Source organism: Charadrius vociferus, unplaced genomic scaffold (assembly GCF_000708025.1).
Source record: "Charadrius vociferus isolate BGI_N301 unplaced genomic scaffold, ASM70802v2 scaffold21, whole genome shotgun sequence".
Classification (NCBI taxonomy): Eukaryota; Metazoa; Chordata; class Aves; order Charadriiformes; family Charadriidae; genus Charadrius; species Charadrius vociferus.
In genome coordinates this window covers 653,910-675,228 of record NW_009646850.1, presented here as the reverse complement: position 1 = coordinate 675,228, position 21,319 = coordinate 653,910, and positions in this window count along the sequence as shown.

Sequence of the window (21,319 nt, the reverse complement as noted above, 5' to 3'; positions counted from 1 at the left end):
CTTAGGTGAACTCTCTACGATGGCGCACTTCTCTAATAATAACAGCACTTGTACGCACGCTTGCCTTTAAGGCCTGAAATGGGATACAGCTGCTATCATATTTCCATGCACTACTGCTTTTCAACAGTCAGCCTCTTCCAAGATAAAATAAGGACAGTTAACAGTATTTCAGGATGAAAACAGCATCTTTATACATACAGCTTGCCCAAGCAAGGATATGTCATCATTTTTCTGCAATGTGAGCCTGTAGGGTGCTGCAAACTGCCTGTTTAGCTTGTGCCTGAGGTGGCAAAGATGGAATGCTAAAATCTGAACAATCCATCGTTACCCTATCTGCTGCTGCTTAGAGAGGGTCAGCTTATATCTCCTATATGAGATGAGCTTATATCTCCTATATGAGATGAGGAAGAGAATGGCAGCCCATGTAAGTAGCCCCAGTCCAAAGCAGACGTTAACCCTACCACCACATCTGCCTCAGGCCTGCCAGGAAAGGGACAGAAAGCTTCACATATCCTTTGGGTTCTGCTTCTGGTCCTGCCTTGTCTTCAACCCAAGAGCCCGTCTTTGCCCTTCTTTTGTTAGGGAAGCTGCTGGGAAGGAAAACTAGTTTATCTGAGGTAGGGAATGGGAGGTGGATGTTAAGGGAAGAAGATGCCTTTGGAGGTGGGGGGGAGAGGTGGAGTTCTGTGTCTTGGATGTGTTGGGGGGTATGAGATGAGGTGGAGTGGAGAGAGAACATGCCAGAAGAGGGGCAGGCTGAAGAAGGGGGAAGGGAAAGATCACTGTCCCTCTCTGCCCCTTTCAAAGTGTCCCTCGGGCACAAGACCTAAGCCCCCATTTTTACGTATAGTCCTTCCCCATATCTGACTGCTTGCTACCAGTCCCACGCAGTTAAATCTGAGTGCCATCTTAATACTCTTGTGACTTCTCCCAGACTTTTCTCTCCCCCAGCTCCCCATGCCATCTCTTCCACCCCTGAAAAATACAATCCTTTTTCTGCCCCACAACAGCAACATTCAGTTTTTCTTTCATAGCTATGTAGCTTTGAGTCTTCTCTGCTGTAAGATAGTCCGATAGTTTAAGTGGGGAGTCATCATGTTGTTAACATGTATGATATGTAAAACACTCCACCAACTTCTTTCCTACCAGAAGAAACATTCTGATAGGAGAAAAGAAGGAGTTACAAACTGACTTCCAGCTGGAAAATAATTATAATCATAGCAAAAGTAACTATTTGACTTTCCTTTAATGCTGAAATTCTAAATAGGCATCTTGAAAAAATACTTCAATGCTGCAGAGAACTGCCCATTCCATCAACATTCCTTACATCAGACGTCAGGGAAAATAGAGTGCTAGTGAAGGGTAAGAGCTTTTCTTGTTTGCTCAGTGTGTGCTGAACAATAAATATTTTTTTATTAGGGTGTGACTGTAAAGTAATCTTATGATGAAATGTGCTAAAGTATTTTCAAGTTTGTTCAAAGGAAAGTACTTAAATAAAGGGAGCGGTCTTACACGTGATCCCAGAGGAAACTCTTTCCAGTGCCTAGCAAGAGGAACGTGTGCCAAGGTGAAATATTCCATTACTGGATATAAAATATCAACTGTTGGTTGGTTACATTCTAGTAATGAATCATCTTGAAATTATAGATCAATCTGTCTTTGATTCCTATGCTGTGTTCTAATGCACAGTGGGCTATTTTCTCTGTACTATTCCATTTTGCTTAATTGTCCATATTGTTGTTAAGTACCTAAGAGAGTCAAGGGGTTTTGGTTGAATCTGGAAAGAGTATATCAGGTTGTTAAATGGAGAATTTCTAAGCTACCCTTACATTTAAAATGTTGCAGTCTTCTATCAAAATATTAATCCAGGTGTGACAGTTAAAATCTGACACTCTTTATACAGCTCTTATTGACCATTAACCAGATGTGCAATCTAGTAAAAATGCATAGAATATGATATGAAAAAAATCAGTTTTCTTTAAAACTGTTCCTTAAGATTGACAACACATATCATACATATATACACACACACACATACTATCATGTTCACAGTCATAGTAATGTTGGCATACTGTTCTTAGCAGGCTAAGATAAAAGATCACAATGAGTCAGAATGCTGTTTTCAGGGTGCTGTAGGAATCAGGACAAATTTTACACAAAGTATAACTAACTATTTGTTTTCCTGTCCTGCATGAAGAGAATAATTTCTTCGTGATCACCACAGAACAAAACCAGGGCACTATCCACTAGCAGCTGAAATTATTTCTTAGCTACAGTTAAAGAAAACTTATATACAAAAGCCAACTTGACATGGTAATGGCCAACCTCTTCTAGACGCTTGAGCAGCAGGATTAGACCAGATGATCTCTAGAGGTCCCTTCAATCTCAACCTTTCTGGGATTCCTGAAACAGAATTTATGAAGATGAAGCCTTTACCTAAATGGAATTCAAACACAAGTGTTTGTTATGCTTAAAGGCTAACAGACAAATGTTTCATGGCATTTTCAAACTCTTTACTGAAGGTGTAAAGCTTCCCTGTCCAATCCCATGATAGTTATCTGCTTTCTTTGCGTACTTTATTAGATATACAATGTCTTTATATGCTTCTCTGCAGACAAAAAAATAGTCTCAACTCTGAGGCTCACTTTGCAGAACTGTAAGACTTGTATGTTGCTAAAGAACTATTGCAACTAAATTGCCTGCTCAATACAACTGAAAAAAATTGTATTTTTATTAACTTTAATTAAAATTTGCTAGAAAAATATAGGTGTAAATTTCTTTTTTATCTTAAATGAGTTTTCCTTATAACTTTGATCCAGCAGAAATCTGGTCTAGCAATGAAACTTCTTAAATACACTTCTACTAAGTACAGCACTACATACACCTTCGGGAATTAATCACCCATCACAAAGTATCTGAAGTATATGCTAAAAATGAGATAGTAGGAATGGGCAAAGTGTGTGAGCACTGAAACACAAGGGTTATGTTCAGTCTTTGAGTTATAGCTGTAAGTTCAAGGAGGATTTTGATCCCTTTGTTGAAATCCCAAACAAGCGCTAAGACAGTTTGCTCATTGGGCACAGATTCTGTGGCAAGATCAAGACAAAGTTCTTCAGAAAGTGACAATTCTTGTTTGGGAACCCTATCCTAGTCTAGATGTTGTTGGGAAAAAGTTTAGTCTGATAAACTTTAAGGGACAGAGCAGATTTTTTTCAGATAATCAGATTAAAGAAAATGCAGCTTTGGGCTGGAAAAGCTCTGGTTTTCATTCGCTTATGAATTGAATTATTGCTTTATGTGTGTAAAATGGGATTTCAAGTGTATGTAATTATGGAACTGCCAATGCTGTCTCTGGGATAAGAGACGCCTATTGGTGATGAATGTGCCATCAAGTTTCCCACTTTTCAGAAATTTCTTCAGACATACATATCTTACATGTAGTGTTGTGATTTGCAGAACATCTGCATCATTAGGAAGTCAAACTGTGCTCTGAAAAATATACATTGAGGATCACTTCATTATCAAAATCTCTTGCTCTAGAATTATTCACAAACTGCTGTAGTAAGTCTGTAACCAAGTGCAATAGAGAAGGTAACACTATAGTGTATTTCTGAATAGAGGACGGGGCAATAAACGTGACTATGGCTATAAATCATATAGATGTCATGAAGCAGAAAAGCAGAGAATTTAAAAGAAAAATTGTTATTAATGCTGACTGATAGTTTATCTTTTAATCTAATTTTCTGTGAGCAAAAATATACCAGTAACTGAAAACAGCTCACCACAATATTTAGTGCTTACCACTCTGGCACAAGCTCTAAATGTTACTTCAGCTATACTGTTGTACCGCCTCTGCTTAATAATGCGTTCCCCTGCAGTGCCTGCCCTGTGGATTTCCTATGTCTGGGAAGCTGTAGCCCATAAAAATCCCAACGCCACATCTTTTTCCAAGAAAACTTTAACAATGCTGAAGAGACAGTGTCCTAACCCACAATTCAAAGTACAAAATAAGTTAGTTCGTGACAAAAGCACAAACATCCTCAGCCCCAAAAAAGGCATTTAGTTTAGTTTTTAAAAATCAGATTTTATTTAACCTGACATGAATCATAAGCTAGAGTCAAGTTCAGGAAATGAACTGAAAAAGGCAGAAAAGCTTTTTTAGTACAAGAGAGTGGCAAACGCAAGCATGCTACAGTTTTCATAGGACACCTGACACAGCCCTGTTGACACATGAAGCATAGGAAAATGTGAAACTCGGATTATATCCACCAAAATATCTTTTAGAAGGTAAGCAGGTTGTAGCTACTTCTCTTTTACACATCTATTTTGTATATCTACAGCAACTGATGATTCCAAATTGGGCGGCTTGCGGGTGGGGGAGTGGTTTTCCTTTGCTGGTGGCTGATTTCTTTGTTTGGTCTCTTTGCCAGAAGAGAAGCCTAACGAATTTCTCTGTTTAGCTTGTGCTTAGAATATGAAATAAGCTTATATGAATAAATATCCTAAGCACATGGATTGTGAGCCCTTTCATTTCTGTCCTGTGATCTGGTAAAAATGTCTGTCTTCTCTGACAGCTCATCTTAAACTCTCCCTTTTGATGAAATCTTTGACATAACATGGGTGCAGCATTTGCTGGTAATACCATTTTTTCTAGTTTGCTACACATCCATGAAAGAGAAGCAAGTGGTGAGGTCTTGCAATCTTGAACTACCGTGGATTTAAACATGTATTTGAGGTGAAAAGACACTAAGCACACTCGATAAAAATAATGCACCTTCCAGCTATTTTTCATCATGTGTTAAAATAGATCTAATATTAAACATTTATTTGTTTGATAGGCACTAGCGTTGATTTTGAGTTGTAAATAAATTTTCCTGTAATTTTCAATTCAACATAAAGTGGGTCTTTATACCTGACTGATAAGTCACTGAGTTGAAATTTGGTCCTTGCTGTGTTGGTATGAATGCTTATCAATGATTCAGTAGTGTAGAATTTGACCCTTTTGCACAGGAGAGAGGACTCAGTAGTTCTGCATATGAAGAATTGTTGTTATGAAATAGAATATTCCAGGGAAGTATTAGTCACTGTTTACAACTGAGCAATTATCTGGCTGATATTGTCCCTGTTACATATAAGGTCAAAATTGATTCCTAATGATTTTTTTTTTTTCCCCAAGGCTTTTAAATCCTCAGAAATATTTTTTTCAATACAAATACAGAGGTAATTTTAATACAAGTTTTTTGTTTGGCTTCTGTGTACGTAATTTAGATACTTGATTGTGAGATGCGTCAGCGTCTCAACATGTAGGAATTTTATTTTATTTCCCATTAGTATTTCTCCACTTGCAAGAACTTGTTTTCATATACAAGTAAGGCATATGCACTGATATTCAAAGTGGATATTTTAAGGACTAGGGATTGTTATTGGATTTTTTTTTTTAAAGTTTGTGCTCTTGAGGTCTAGCCAAATTTAGTCTAGCTGCAAGACTATCCCATTTGATGTCTATTTATACATAACAGTTCCACAGAGATTTTTACCTGTGCTCATCCATTTCCTCCCTTCTGACCAACAGTACACCTCCCTCCAAATCAACCTGGCACTTATGAGCTGCCTATTTTGCAAGCTCACTAGAAACAATACTTTTGAAAGATATTTATTATTTGTTTCTGCTGTGCATCCTATTCCTAGATCAGGAACCCAGTCATAGAATCGTAGGATGGTTTGGGTTGGAAGGGACCTTAAAGGTCATCTAGTTCCAACCCCCCTGTCATGGGGAGGGACACTTCACACCAGACCAGGTTGCTCAGAGCCCCATCCAGCCTGGCCTTGAACACCTCCAGGGATGGGGCAGCCACAGCTTTTCTCGGCAACCTGTTCCAGTGCCTCACCACCCTCACAGTAAAGAATTTCTTCCTAAGATCTAACCTAAATCTACCCTCTTTCAGTTTAAAACCATTACCCCTCGTCCTTTTACTACCCTCCCTGATAAAGCGTCCCTCCCCATTTTTCCTGTAGGCCCCCTTTAAGTACTGGAAGGCAGCTATAAGGTCTCCCTGGAGACTTTTCTGAATCCATTCTTCACCCAGCCTGTATTTGTGCTTGGGACTGCCACGACTCATGTGCAGGACCTTGCACTTGGCCTTGTCAAATTTCATGAGGTTCACACAAGTCCACCTCTCCAGCCTGTCCAGGTCCCTCTGGATGGCATCCCTTCCATCCAGCATGTCAATCACACCCCACAGCTTGGTGTCATTGACAAACTTGCTGAGGGTACGCTCTATTCCACTGTCCATGTCACTGACAAAGATGTTAAACAGCAGTGATCCCAGTACTGACCCCTGAGGAATGCCACTTGTCACTGGTCCCCACTTGGACATCGCCTGTTAACCACTGGCCATCCAGCCAGTTCCTTATCCACCGAGTGGTCCATCTGTCAAATCTATATCTCTCCGATTTAGAGACCAGGACGTTGTGCAGGACAGTGTCAAATGCTTTGCACAAATTCAGGTAGATGATGTCAGTTGCTCTTCCCTTATCCACCAACACTGTAACACCATTGTCATGTAGTCTTGTTTTGTTTTTTTTTTTAATTTTTGTTAGTGCTACTTTTTTTTTTTTTTTAAATACAGATACTCTAATAATTGTATTATGGATGCCTCATGTTTAAAGAGAGATACTGTTGTGGTTTAGGCTAATAGCTATAATTTATCATCTGCTGCTGGTTCCATGAAAGATGTCACACAATTGCATTGCATGTGTTGCAAGAAGGTTTTGTTGATAAACTTGGTATCACTTGAGCAATTACAAGAAGAGATTATGTTAGTTTACCTAGCTAGACTGTGATTCTCTTTACTGCTACTGTTAATTTGGCCTATCCCCTTTGATATCCTAGCAGTTATTTGGGAAATCCTTCAACATACGAAGGGACAGAATGTGGCACAGTAATCCACTGTTGGGGTTTTTAACTGTTATAGTAAAGTATTAAACTCTAATGTGCTACTTTTTAGGCCTCAAATACTGTTGAGAGCTATAACAGACTAATCTTTTGAAGTAGGTTTTCTTTTGATAGTCAGAGGACATTCACAGTCATAACTCATTTGTGTTTTCTTCTGTGGTAGTGTGATGGCGCTGTAGGGAGGAAAGGTCTGCACACGCGTTCATTAATCCTGGTTCTCTGACTATGGTAAGAAACCCTCTTTGGGACTGCAGGCACATAAAAATGGGAGCACGGGGGAATCCATATTCAGTTTGTTAACCTAGTAGTAGAGCCTACATATTACTTCTGGCTGTGTAGTTTGGATATGCTTTGTCTGTGTGGAACTGCAGCATTGCTTAATTACTTGGTTACTTGGTTGAAAAGTTCAGTTTGTCACAGCTCATCTTTAATCCACAGCCACTCCCAAATGTGTTTAGCGCACTGAATATATTGAGTAGTACATGTCGTGGATGGAATAATAAATTAAAAGGTCGTTTGTGTGCAGTGAAGTATGATTAGGGATCTCTGTAATTTGCACGCCTCTGAGCTCACATACCTCCTGGCAACAGTTCTATACTGAAAGTGCACAGCATGACGGGTTAGCCTCAGCTCAGGGCCAAAATCCCCCCCATCTTCGCTCTCACCCCCCTTCCTCAGCAGGGCAGGGACAGAAAATAGGATGGGAAAGCTTGTGGATCAAGACAAAGATAGGCAGATTGCTTACGAGTTACTGTAGAGGGCAAAACTGACTCAAATTGGGGAAAACTAATCTAATTTATTGCCAATTAAAATACATCTGGGTATTAGAACCAAATAAAAGCTTTAAAACACCTTTCCTCCTCCCTTTACCATCTTCAACTTTATTTTATTACTCTGGGCTCCTCTACACCCACCCAATAGTAGCTGTGGGGAAGTAGGGGGTGGGGATTGTCAGTACATGGTGGTTTCTCTCTGCCATTCCTTCCCTCTCATGCTGTTCCCCTGCTCTGGCATGGACTCTCCCCATGGGCTGCAGTCCCTCAGGAAAAACCTGCTCCGGCATGGGTTCTCCATTGTCTACAGTTCCTTCAGAAAACATCCAACTGCTCCAGTGTGGGGTCCTCCATGACCTTCATGGGACATCTTCTCCAGTGCCGTAGAGCACCTCCTCCTCCTTGCCTGACCTTGGTGTTTCCTCTCCTCTGCTGGTTCTCGTTCTTTTCATTCCTACCTCCCTTCTCTGCTTGACTTTTTTTTTGCCCTTTCTTAAATGTGTTTTCAAAGAGGTACCACACACTTGGCTAAAGGGGTCAGCCTGTGGTGGGTCTGTTGCAGAGAGGTAGAGAAAAATCTCTATATATTGAGTGCTTGTGCTGCTGGTGTAACCAAAGTTGTGTGCAATTTGCATACCCAGTTTGCCTTGCCCTTTTGTAGGGGCGTGCGAGGGAAAGATGGGGAGGGACTCTTTATCGGTCAGTATAGCAGTAGGACAAGGGGTAGTGGTTTTAAACTGAAAGAGGGTTGATTTAGGTTAGATATTAGAAGGAAATTCTTTACTGTGAAGGTGGGTGAGGCACTGGAACAGGTTGCCCAGAGAAGTTGTGGAAGCTCCATCCCTGGATGTGTTCAAGGCCAGGCTGGATGGGGCTTTGAGCAACCTGGTCTAGAGGGAGGTGTCCCTGCCCGTGGCAGGGGGGTTGGAACTAGACGGCCTTCAAGGTCCCTTCCAACCCAAACCATTCTACGACAGCAAAGCGAGGCAGCCCTTGAGCTGGCTAGCCAGCAGCGGTCACATGCACATAACCCACTTAGGCTCATAACAGGATTTGCAGAGAGAGTATTTGTGGAGAAAGAGTGAAGTTGCAAAGGCAGGAAGGAATGAGATTAAGTTTAGGTGCAGTTTCCTTGGGATTTTCCATGCCCTCCCAAGATAGAAGCTGAAGTGGAACAGCTGTGTCCTGTCTGAGAACCATACAAGTGGGCTCAGAAAGGATCCTTAGAAGGTGATCTGCAGGTTATCCACTCAGTTCCCGCCATGAAACTATTGCCCTGTATGATGAGCCTTCTGATCCAGAAGCAAGCCCTAAGCTTAAAAAATGCGGATGTTCCTTCATCCACTAGTTGAAATTTCCATTTGTAGCACTACTGGCTCAGAAATGCCAGCTTTTAAATTGGTGCTAATATAACACAGATTTTAGTGCCATTTTTTTGTAACTAAACAATGGATTTGAATTTAAGTTAAAAGAGTGTTTACCTGAAAGATAGGTTCTTACCTAGCTTGATGGCTGGAGAGCTAGCTTGGTATTTTCAATAGCAGGGGATTGAAGATGCTCGGTTGTTCTTTGTTAGTTGATTACAGTCAGAATTTGGTGGCAAGACCTTCTAGTACTTTTCTGTTGTCTGTCATTTAACATTGACTATCACGTATGTTTATGTGCATCCCTAAGAAAGAATGTTACATGTCTATCAATTCTATGTTGCAAAGAAGAGCTAGTAGAATAAGTTAGGGAAATGACGTATTTATTTCATTAGACATACAAAGAAGGTGACTAATTTTGTCAGTTGAAGTCAAAGAGTAAAGTCATATAAAGACCTTTATAAAGATCTTTGAGGTTAAATAGCAAAGAAAAATAGAATTATTCTAGTTGAAGAAAATACTACTCATCTGTTCTTTTGATCCTGGGATGAAGAGGCTGGCCTTGAGTGAGTTTCCCACTTCTTTGTAGGGAACATCCTTTTAATTGAGAGTTGTATCTCTGGCTGAAATGTAACCTTATAGCATAAGAGTTACTAACAGTGCCTCATTTCAGTTACTCTCATTCTCTTTTCTTCTTCCTTTCATAAAGTTCTTTCAAATACCTGAAAAGAGGGGATCGAAGAAATGTATCAACAAGGGCAAACTATCTTAATTTAAGCTGCCCACAGCAGTTGAAGGCTGGTGATGACAGCAAAAGAGCAGAGATGCACAACCTTCTGTAAATTCTGCTTTTCAACCCAAGGAGTTGTCACCTCACTGCTCTACATCTTCCCTGTTATGTTAAGCAGGATATTCTCTGCAACACAAATTCAAGTCTGTGTCCTGGAGACAAAATCTAACTCTGAAGGTGTAAGCATCCATTTTAAGACATCTATTTAAAAGCCTAATCTCTAACTGAAAGAAATGCAGGAAGGGAGAGTATAAAGGAGGTGTTAGACAACAAAGTAATGTACAAAATGCAAGATGATAAAATTAAATTATAGTCGTCTGACTCCTGTTCAAATCGAGATATGATACTTTGCTTATCAGAATGAGGGTTTGTATTTTCATTTTTTTCTTTATTTAACCCTCTGCCCTCACCCAGGACATTGTAGGGTTTCTTCCCAGAAATGTATTTTGTTGCTAACAGTTGGGATGCTTAAAATTATAGAAATTCTGACCTAAGATTTACAGTAACATTCCCTGTTAGAATATATTCTGAGAAAGTTTGGGGATTTTTAAATGGGGTAAAAATGGGGTTAAAACTGCCTTGATTCTAAAATCACTTGTATATATTTTGGACAACTCAACTCCCTGACTTGAATAAGTAAAAGACACTTTCAGGTCTTTTCTTCAAGGAAAAATACAAGCAATCTCAAGCATAAGGTGGGATTTACCATTGTATTTGCAAAACAAGAATTAGTTCCTAAAGTTTGTTGTAGAAGTATTGATAAAGGTACGTATCAGATAGTATTTGAGCAATCTTGAAAAAAACTACACAGAAACACTGCCTTGTATTTAAAAGAGTTTGTAGTTTTACCTTTACACAAAGAATGTCTTTTGGAAAATTAGCCAAGATTTTTACTGTTGAGCTGATTTTGCTGGATTGACTGAGAGCCATTTCGGACTAACTTTAGGTTGGCACTTTTTTTTTTTTTTTTTTTTTTTTTTCACAATAGTGAAAGTTGAAAATTCCAATAATTATTCTTGGAATCCAGAATAAAAAATACTAAATTTCCTGGAAGTCCTGAGAAAGTTCGAGAATGTAATCTCTATATTCTTTGTATGTTCTAGTATCACACATGGTATTATCCTAGGGCATGAGAAAAATGCAGACTACTTAAACACACATTTTTTGACATACATTTGTTAGCCGCTTTTCACAAGGACATCAGTAGTCTTATAATAAAGAAAGCTGTAACTTAAGAAGTTGCTTAAAAGACTGTTTTCTGAAGATGTGATAAAAGACTGTTTCTGAAGATGGGATGAGTTTCTCTGTTGGAAAATATTTCAAGTAAAAAAATAATTTGCAACTCTGCTTACAACCAGAAAACAGCCAATAATAATCTTTAGCGTGAATAGATTTCTGAGCTCTCATGACATACTTTTGTTGTAGCAACAGCTGTGAGTGAATATTGTTTGGAGTAAACATTTTTTCCTTGCAGATGTGTTGTCCAGCTGCACCGTTCAAGTTACAACATATGTCCCCGTGTCCTAACTATTGTGCAAAATCTGGAATACTTTCTGGCAGCATCTGAGGAGTGAAAACAACTTTTAGGGTGAGCATTGTTTTGCCTTTTTGGATGATAAAAGAAATTTGTAAGGCTTTTTGGTTTGTTCTACTAAGTAATTCTAAGATCTATTTGCTATAACTGTAGTTATAACTGATCTATCTGGTACACTGTAGTTAACAGAAAAGTTTGATACAGAGTTAGGGTTGCCTGGAGATACAGATATGCCCTTCTGGAGTGGCTTGTTCAACAAAATTCACTCTGGTGACCAAGAATGCACAGACAACCTTAAGCACTACCGATTTCGTATCCAAAGGAGATTTGCCTGCACTGAAGCTGTCTTCAGTGTCTTCACTGTCTTAGGCATAGCTACTGTGAATATTAAAGGGCTTAATTAAATTAGTTTGGCAGTGAGAGACTGATGCAGTCTGGAAGGACTTCACTGTAATGGGATTGAGTGAAATTTTTCTCTTGCATGGGGATGCACATGGCACGAAGAGAGGAGTGAATATGCGTCTCAAGAGATTCAATGTGTCTCTTGTTCAGTACTGCTTCAGCTGCAGAACATAGGGTGGTCTTGCTATTGACAGCAATTAGGTTGGAGATGAGTGCGGCCTGGGTGCTTAATGAGAGGAAAATAAAAGCATAACACCCTTAAGGAGAAGAAGGCTGTAAATTGAAACACATAACAACATTTTTTTTTACCTTGAAGCAAGAAGGTGTTTCAGTGTGGGAAGTGTAAAGGCAGATCTTGTTTTATATTGTTCATAAACAAAGGTATTCATGGCATGGGTTGCTGTTGGAAACAGTGTCTGAATGCATATGCTACTTAATTCTTATTCTATATTTCTCAGAACCTTGAGATTAGCTAGTCTCAGCTTTCATGGACATGATGTTCAGCCAAGGAAATAACTGTGTGTTACTCTTTTATCTCTCAGTTTCCCAGGGTTTTATTGATTGTGGTGGATACAGAGTACCTTTAGGTGTTGGAAATCACTGTTATCAAGATGGTTTGCACTTGAAATGCTACTTGTAGCTGGCAGGGAGAAAGGAGGCTCTGGTTTCAACATACAGTACACCTTGAGTTGGTCTTTATTTGCAGGCTTGGAAGATGTAGTTAACAGCTTAGTAAGAGGAGTCACAGATATCTATGTGTCTAAATTCCAAATCTTGTCAGCTTTCATATTTGGTGGGTACAATAACTTGAAGGACCAGAGGGGAAAAAAAAAAGAAATAACTTTTTATGGCTTCACCCCTTCCTTGTGACTCCTTATAGCGTATTTGTCAGCAATGCTATCATTTTTTTGTCCTGTCCCTTTATGTCACTGCAGCTTAAAAATACTCCTTGCTTTCTGGCACTAGATGCAGATTCATTCCATTCATGTGGTCATCCCCAAATAAGCTGTGCCATGCCAGTTGGCCTTGGGGCCAAGGAATAATTCCTCACACTTTCTTTTTACTTGTATATGCATAGAGGCCTTTGATAAAGTCATGAGAACAGGACTTTGGAATTTTTATTTTAAGGCAAATTGCCTAGAAGAAAATTATCTGCATAAACCCCACGTTCTATGATAGCCTGATAGCTATCATCACCATCCTACTCGGTTGCTAATGGGACTTCTAGAAGCTCCACTGCACAGTCAGAAATTATGACTTCCAAAGAACTGTTTCAGGAGCCATTGGCTGTTGGTAATTGTGTCCTTTTCGTGTCCATTGAGGAGGACAGACATTTTTTCCATAGCGTGGTCTTACTGTCAGTCATCAGACAATGGAGATCCTGTACAAGCATGTATCTGGAAAAGCTTATGTCCCACCTGTTGCCGCAATTGATGCCTGCTTTGTGGAAGTTTATCTGCTTGAGATTACTTCACCAATACTGAAACAAAACATAGACTATCCAGAGTTACCAGTGCTTTCAGAAGATCATGAGGGGAAAAAGGGGGACATTAAACTGACAAAAAAAACCCTTTAGGTGTTTAAGCCAATAGTTAACATCTGCACCTTATATGCCATAGCTGGAGAACTTAAAACTTACAAACAATATAAGAAATTCAATGAATTCTAAGTTGTCCCACGCAGATCTTCATAATTTATTAGTGATATAAAATACTAGAGGATGAGGTCCTAAAAAGGAATTTTGTCAAGTGATAAGTTACCTTATCCAAATGCCTGATACCTACAGCTAGGAAGATTGTCTAGGGTAAATAGAAGCCCAGTCACTGGCCCTGCAGTAGGCAGTGTAAGAGAGACAAATGTTGAATGATACATGAAAGCAGGAAGCTTGTAACAGAAAATTATTCATAATGATCTAATTTTCTTTGAATTAGTTGTAGTAAGCTTGCCAAAGGAACAACCAAAGGAAATATAGACTCATCTCTCATTTGTTAGCTTGTGACTAAAAGAAGAAAAAAAAGATTCTTGCAAAATGTGATGTAAAAAGTCACAATTAAAGTTAATGAGGAGGAGAAATTCCCAGCTGTTATAATTGATGATGATGAACACCTGCTATTTAGTATTGCTGCCTTAGAGGATTGGGGAGTTCCATGTACTACTCACTGGATTAATATTAAGTGACTTGAATGCTTTGAGATTGACCAAAAGCATGGTTTGACTTCTCAGTACTCCATTTAAAAACAGTAGACTCTATCAATTATAAGAAATACTACGATTTTATATTTTTTTTTGTGGGAGACAAAAATTTGTCTCATTGGGAAAGGGATGACTCAAAAGATCCCAAGCTAGGATTGCTAATATTAGTGTGTTGCTGCACGGCTGTGGATTTCAAGCTAACTGAAGTAAGTATATGAGTATTGGAAGAGCGGGCAAAGGCAACTTTTAAATAGAATGGTTTCTCAGTTTTACCTATGGCACCGATAGCACACTGCTACAATACAATGTTATTGTTTGTGCCATATTAAAAGCATTCTAATGACATAAGTATATTTTAAATTTCGCTTAAATTCTCTTTTGTCACTTTAACGAGATCTGTCATTAATGGGAGAACAACCATTAAGGTTTGTGTAATGATTACTGACATGCAATAATTCATTTTGAAAAGCCCAGTACCGTTGCTTCTTGAAAGGCATTGAATAAACAAAGCTGCAAGCTGATAACTTCTGTTCATCTCACAACAGAAATACTGTATTTGGGTCTAATTCAGGTTCCTTCAGCAATACTGTCACTGTATTTTAAAATTTGTTTTCGAGAAAGCAACTTGACATATAAAAAGTTAGTTGCAGTTCTTTGTTTTCCTCAGCTGCAACTTGTGAAAAAAAGTGCATTAGAAACCATTTTCAGAGTATTTACAATGTTTTTATTTTTACTGGGGGCAGTCCTTAGAACTATGGGGCTATTTCATGCCTTTTTATTCTGATGACCATTTAACATTTTCTGATGGACAATAGAGTTGTTTTTCTTCGGTACTTTTTGCTTAGGCGTCCTGTGGACCACAAGCTGAAAATCTCTTGATTAGGGCATATGGTAGTCAACCCTGTACACATGTGGGTGTGTAAAATAAGCACTAGTATATGAATAAGACCACCTGTTTGATATAGGAAAGGGGATAAGCTCTAAGCTGTTCCAGTTAGAAGTAGATAAATTCTGATTACTCCTGAAGTCTCCAATGAATGTAACAAAAATAATGCCCCTGCCTTAAAGTGCTTGGAATGCAAGATATGAGTAGGTAAATACAGCAAATATACTAGTTAGAAATAGGTGTATTTGAGCCTGTAGATGGCTACTGGTAAATCTGCAAGTTCTAGAATTCTAGAACACTCAGCGTGAATAATTTGCAATCATTTCAAAACCAAACCAAACCATCTTTTAATTTTGCTTATTTAGCTTTTCGTAGTCGGTCCTGATCCACAAAGCAATACCCGATCTTTTGTGAATGTAGATATAAATTAAAATGTCTCTCTATTACAAGTAGTGGATGGAACATTTTACCTTGCTTGTATCGCATCTGCATTTTTTCGTGTGGCTAGAGCTCATACTATGTACCTGCCAACATAGATTGAATGTACAGAGCAACCCACAAAAAAAATTGCATTGGTTTAATATGCAGAGTTAGGAATTTTATTGATAATAAACAGTATGGGAATGAACACATAAAGCAATGGGATTATATTTTATTAAAACATTATTTTGTTATTATATTGTGTGTCATAAAACATATATTTATGTATTATTATATTATTATAACTTTATTATTATACTCTTATAACCACAGTTCTCACCATGTAATATGTTCTGGCATAGAACATATCTCATACTAGAGTTAGACCAGTGTCTATTCAAAAGCCACAGTATTAATGTATCATCATATAAAGCAGCTGTGCATATCTATATAATAATAAGGCCAGTTGTTCTCGGGATACCCAGTCCCCTGAGCTGGACGACAGGTACAGGGAGCAGAATGAAGCCCCCATAATCCACGAGGAAATGGTTAGCAAGCTGCTACTCCACTTAGATGAACACAAAAAACTGGCTGGATGGCTGGGCTCCAGTTGGCGGCTGGTCACAAGTGGTGTCCCCCAGGGGCTCAACATTGAGGCCCATTCTGTTTAATATCTTTATCAACAATCTGGGCGAGGGGATCAAGTGCACCCTCAGTAAGTTTGCAAACGACACCAAGTCGGATGGGAGTGTTGATCTGCTTGAGGGTAGGATGGCTCTACAGAGGGATCTGGACAGGCTGGATTGATGAGCCGAGGCCAATGGTATGAGGTTCCACAAGGCCGAGTGCCGGGTCCTGCACTTGGGTCACAACAACCCCATGCGCCCAACCCTATGGGCTTGGGGAAGTGTGGCTGGAAAGCTGCCCGGCAGAGAAGGACCTGGGGGTGTTGGTTGATAGTCGGCTGAATATGAGCCAGCAGTGTGCCCGGGTGGCCAAGAAGGCCAAGGGCATCCTGGCCTATATCAGGAATAATGTGGGGACCAGGACTAGGGAAGTGACTGTCCCACTGTACTCGGCACTGGTGAGGCCACACCTCGAGTACTGTCTTCAGTTTTGGGCCCCTCACTACAAGAAAGACCTTGAGGTGCTGAAGCATGTTTAGAGAAGGGCAGAGAAGCTGGTGAAGGGTCTAGAGAACAAGTCTTATGAGGAGCGGCTGAGGGAACTGGGGTTGTTTAGTCTGGAGAAAAGGAGGGTCGGGGAGACTTTATCACTCTCTACAACTACATGAACTACCTGAAAGGAGGTTGTAGCCAGATGGGGGTTGGTCTCTTCTCCCACGTAATAGGTGATAGGACAAGAGGAAATGGCTTCAAGTTATGCCAGGGGATGTTTAGGATGGATATTAGGAAAAAATTCTTCACCAGAAGGGTTATCAAGCATTGGGACAGGCTGTCCAGGGAAGTGGTTGAGTTGCCATCCCTGCAGGTATTTAAAAGATGTGTAGATGTAGTGCTGAGGGACATGGATTAGTGGTAACTTGGCAGTGCTAGGTGAACATTTGGACTTGATGATCTTAAAGGTCTCTTCCAACCATAACGATTCTTTGATTCCATGAATATTTAAAAAAAAAAAAAAAAGATTTCTTTTAGCTAGAAAAAAAAATCAGTTCAGGTTAGATAATGGTAAATTTACCATCTGGGTAGAGCAAGCAAAACACCAGAAAATACAGATTCATAGGAAGACTAAATAATCTAAATGTAAAATAAAGCATATATTTATACATGCTTTTAAATATATATAAAATATATTTTTGCTTATATATATATATAGGCTGCATGTTGACCACATGAGCATCAGATAATTTTCCATATCATGTATTACGCATGTTTATTTAATTTGAAAGGCATAATCACTTACAGAAAGATATAGAAAGCTTTGGCACTGAACACAGTCTGGCTAATTCTCAGCTCTATTCTATCAGCTTTAAAGAAGGCAGTATTTTGTATAAAACTGTAGTCACAAAGTAGGAAATCACAATTACCTAACCTCTTTTTATGCTGAAGAAGCTAATGGCACCGGCAGAAGTGATGTAAGGCCGAAGGCTGTCAGACAGCTGCAAACTTTGTTGAAGCCTGTAACTTTGACAAATACTCTTCTCTCAACTGAAAGTGCAGATAATCCTTTTTGTGATGTAAAAGTAGTTGATGTGAGACATATGAAAGGAAAGTGAGGTTGCTGGAGGATATATTAAGTCACATAGCAGGTTGGTTTGTCTGGGTGACTACAGATTTTCTGTAATTATACATGGAGATTGAACTCTGACTTCTGCATATTGAATTGGAAACCCCAGAGGAGTATCGAGTCTCACTAGGAAGAGAAACAAAGGGACAAGGTGTGTGTGGTTCAGGACTTTGTGGAATTACAGTCTGGGGGTGAAACCATGCTGTTGTTTTTTCTTGCCTAGGGAATTTGAATATGATGATAGACTAGCTGTATTACAAGATAAATCTTAAGTAAATACTGGGGTTTAGAAATTTGAAAGAACTGTGGAGACATCCCATTGGAATATAAACCCATTTATGTTCCCCAGGATAATCAGATTTTGAAGGAATAGGATGAAAGATTCAATTCTTTTCTTGGGTGATATAGTATTAGAGTCACAGTTGATAGAAACTCCGTCACAATCCAGTTCTGTTGGACATACGCTTTTACAAATGGACTCTGATAAATTAGATGAGGATGAAGGTATTTACGTTAATTAATTTCTTTTGTCCACAAGGACATGTTCTAAAAATTATACCTCACACCCTAGATAACTCCTGACATTTCTTCAACTGCTTCCCTCCCCATCCGACTGAGACTTTAAAGCTTTTACCTAATAGTTAGTCACCATCCATCTCTGAAAAATCTGATTCAGAGAAGGAGGAGAACCAAGATAAGATATTCATTTGTATGCTGAAGTTAAAGTAAAGCTAAAGCTTCTTTAGCCTTAGGTATTTCTCGAGAAATTTCCCTGGAACTCCACTGATTTCTATTTATGTTCTAACTTCATTCCTTTTTCCCTTATACGTTTTTCACTTCAGAGGTAGCGATCTGCCTATGCCATGGTACAGATAAGTCAGTCGTGTAAACAGATGTTTCGGTCTTTATTGTATTTGCCCATCTTCTTCCCTATTTTTACAAATACAATTTATTCCTGATCAGCTTGACTTGACCAAGAAAATACCACCTCTAATAAGCATTCAGAAGGGGGTGAGGTTTTGGAAGATTTTTCTTTCTTTACATCTTTATTTAAGGTGTTGATTATTGGCCTAATTATCCTTTTGATAAGGAGATGAGAATTCTCCAACATTTCCAGGTTTTGGAGGAAAGCAGTTGGAAGGAAACAGTTTAGAGATGCTCATTGGATCTTATCATTGCAAAATACATAACATACATTTATGGCTTTCTTTTCCTCCTTAAGTGCATGTGAGTAATATTCCACAGAGAGCATAGTGGCAAAGTTTAATTGTTTCCTCTCTGCCTTTATAGAAAAGGTATAGCTTTTTACCCACTACCGACTAGTCCGCTTTTAAGTACGGTTCAGGGTCATGTTGATCAGTCTCCTGATGCTGTACAGAAATTCTGGTACACGAAGCTGTTTCTATTGCTAGTAAGGTACACCTTCACAGGGATGAACTGCAAGTGAAGGCCGCTTTGGATAAAAATTAATACTATTTCTATTCTCAGGAACACCAATACTGACTTAAGGATACAATGAAGTTTGTGTCCCTTGCTTTGGCTTCATCCACTTGTTCTGAGCAGTTAGTTCATTCTCTCATTCTTAATCGTCCTGCCAAGACATCCCATCATGACCTTGGCTCAGGGACTTAGGACAGGAATTTCCAAAGTCTTCCAAAAGCCCCCTGTGGTGCCTGTTAGGGGGAAGACATGAATGATTTGTCTGCAGCTGTACTCTGAAATTTACTGTTTAACTTTGAAATTGCAGGTGTATCCTCATTTCCATCCAGCCCCTTGCCAAATTCTGCTACTCTGAAAGAACTGATGTAGTAGATTCACAGAGAGTTGGAATAATTTTGCTTTCACTGTTATAATTTAAGGTGGGTCTCACTTTTTTCTTTCCTCCTGTTTGCTTTCATTCCTGTAGTGGATGTTTCATTTTTCCTGCCTTTCCGATATTACAAAGAGGTTGGCAACTCACTCACCTTTGAGTATTACTGTGAGAAAAGAAAGTCTTGTGATATTGGAGTTATTGATAATTACAGCTAGGCTAAACTTAGATAACTTTGTTATGATATTGTTCCTATACATTTGTTCCATAGTCTTCCCATGAGAAATGCAACAAAAATATTAATAGCTCTATCCTGTTTTGGTGTTGCCCACATTAAACCAGGAAAGGATGGCAGGCAGGCAAGGTGATTCACAAGGATGACAGGGCACTTAGTTTGGGTTTAGTGGACAGTAGAACTGCAATGTCTGTTGTGCAGCTGTCTAGACAAACGAGTTGACTAAAGATTGTACATGTAATTTACATACTTGGCATCAGTAGTGATGTGATTACTTAGTGCTATGTGTTATAGGAGAGCTAATTTGCAGCATGCCTCTGTCCTAGTCAGTTTACCTGGAGACTGTAACCTACTGGGCAGTAATTTTCTGTGTAAATGCAAATGTCCTTCACCTTGCTTTACGAAATAGATGATACTTCTGGAAACATTCACCGATCCTCTGCTGTGATAGAAGGTTAATATTGTTGCCCCAGCATAGCCACTTGAATCCCTATGATCTGCTGCATCTGCATTCCTACTTAGAGGCAAAAGGACTGAAAAATGGAACAGTTCTTGGGTACTCAAAAATACAACTGCCAAAACGTCCAGCCAATGGTAACTCGGTGACATTTTCTGTTAAGGCATGTAATAATATCACTATTTTTCAAGCCCTGAGCTAGAGTTTCAAAAAAACCCTTGAATCTCTGTTGAAATCACTGTTGGGCCTGTTCAGAAAGCTGCAGCAGGAAAAACAAAGATCAGGGTGTTGCTTTCAGGAGGTTAAATCAACATACACTGTACCGGCTTCTACAGTAGCTACCCTCCTTGGCTTCTATTAAACTTTGGATCTGGACCCTTGGTTGAAGGGTTGATGCAGTTGAAACACTGCTTTAACTATAGAGAATACCTGTTGATATATATATAGGAAATACACTGCTTGCCCTCTTTTCTTGCCCTCCTTTGTAAGTGTTACCACTGTACATTGGGCTTACTGACTCAAACATTCATTCTCTTTCTGAGCTTTTGCCATGTGGAGCTGGAATGAATCCTAAAGTATGTTTCTAACTATTATTTTCTTCACATAGCCATATGAACAAGATGGATAATCTGAAATTGCTGCTGAGCCCCCAGCTACTTCACTGCAGGCAAAGAATCCCTTTTTTATATATTTTGCGCCAAGCAGTGAAGCTTCCAACAACAGAGGTAGCTACAGTTCGGAATTTGCCTTTTCCCACAACCATTAATGATTCTGGCTTTCACAGAGTTCTCATTTCCAAATGAACTAGCATCCGTGAACACCTATCAATCCCCTAAAAGGGGATTTGAATGGAGAAAAAGATAGAACCCCTCGTGCCATCCCTCACATCAAATGAGGAGTCATCTGTTTCTGCCTGGGCAAAATAGACCATCAGCTGTAGACCTGCGGTACTCTATTAGCCTGCCCTTTGCTTGCTCTTAAGGTTCCCCCATGGCTGCTGGCTTCTCACTGAAGGCATCTTACCCGTTAAAATAGCATCTCCTTGGTTAAAGAAGGGACAAATGGACCACTACCACTACCTCTGGGCATTGATTCATTATTACAGGCTTATGCATCCACATAGGTAAATGCCTAAGAAGGGCCACTCAGGATGTAAAAGCTTGCTTTGGGTATCAGAGGAGAATACTCCTTCAGTGGGTACTCAACAGTGATAATGCCATATTACTAGCTTTATTAAATCCCTTTATAACCTC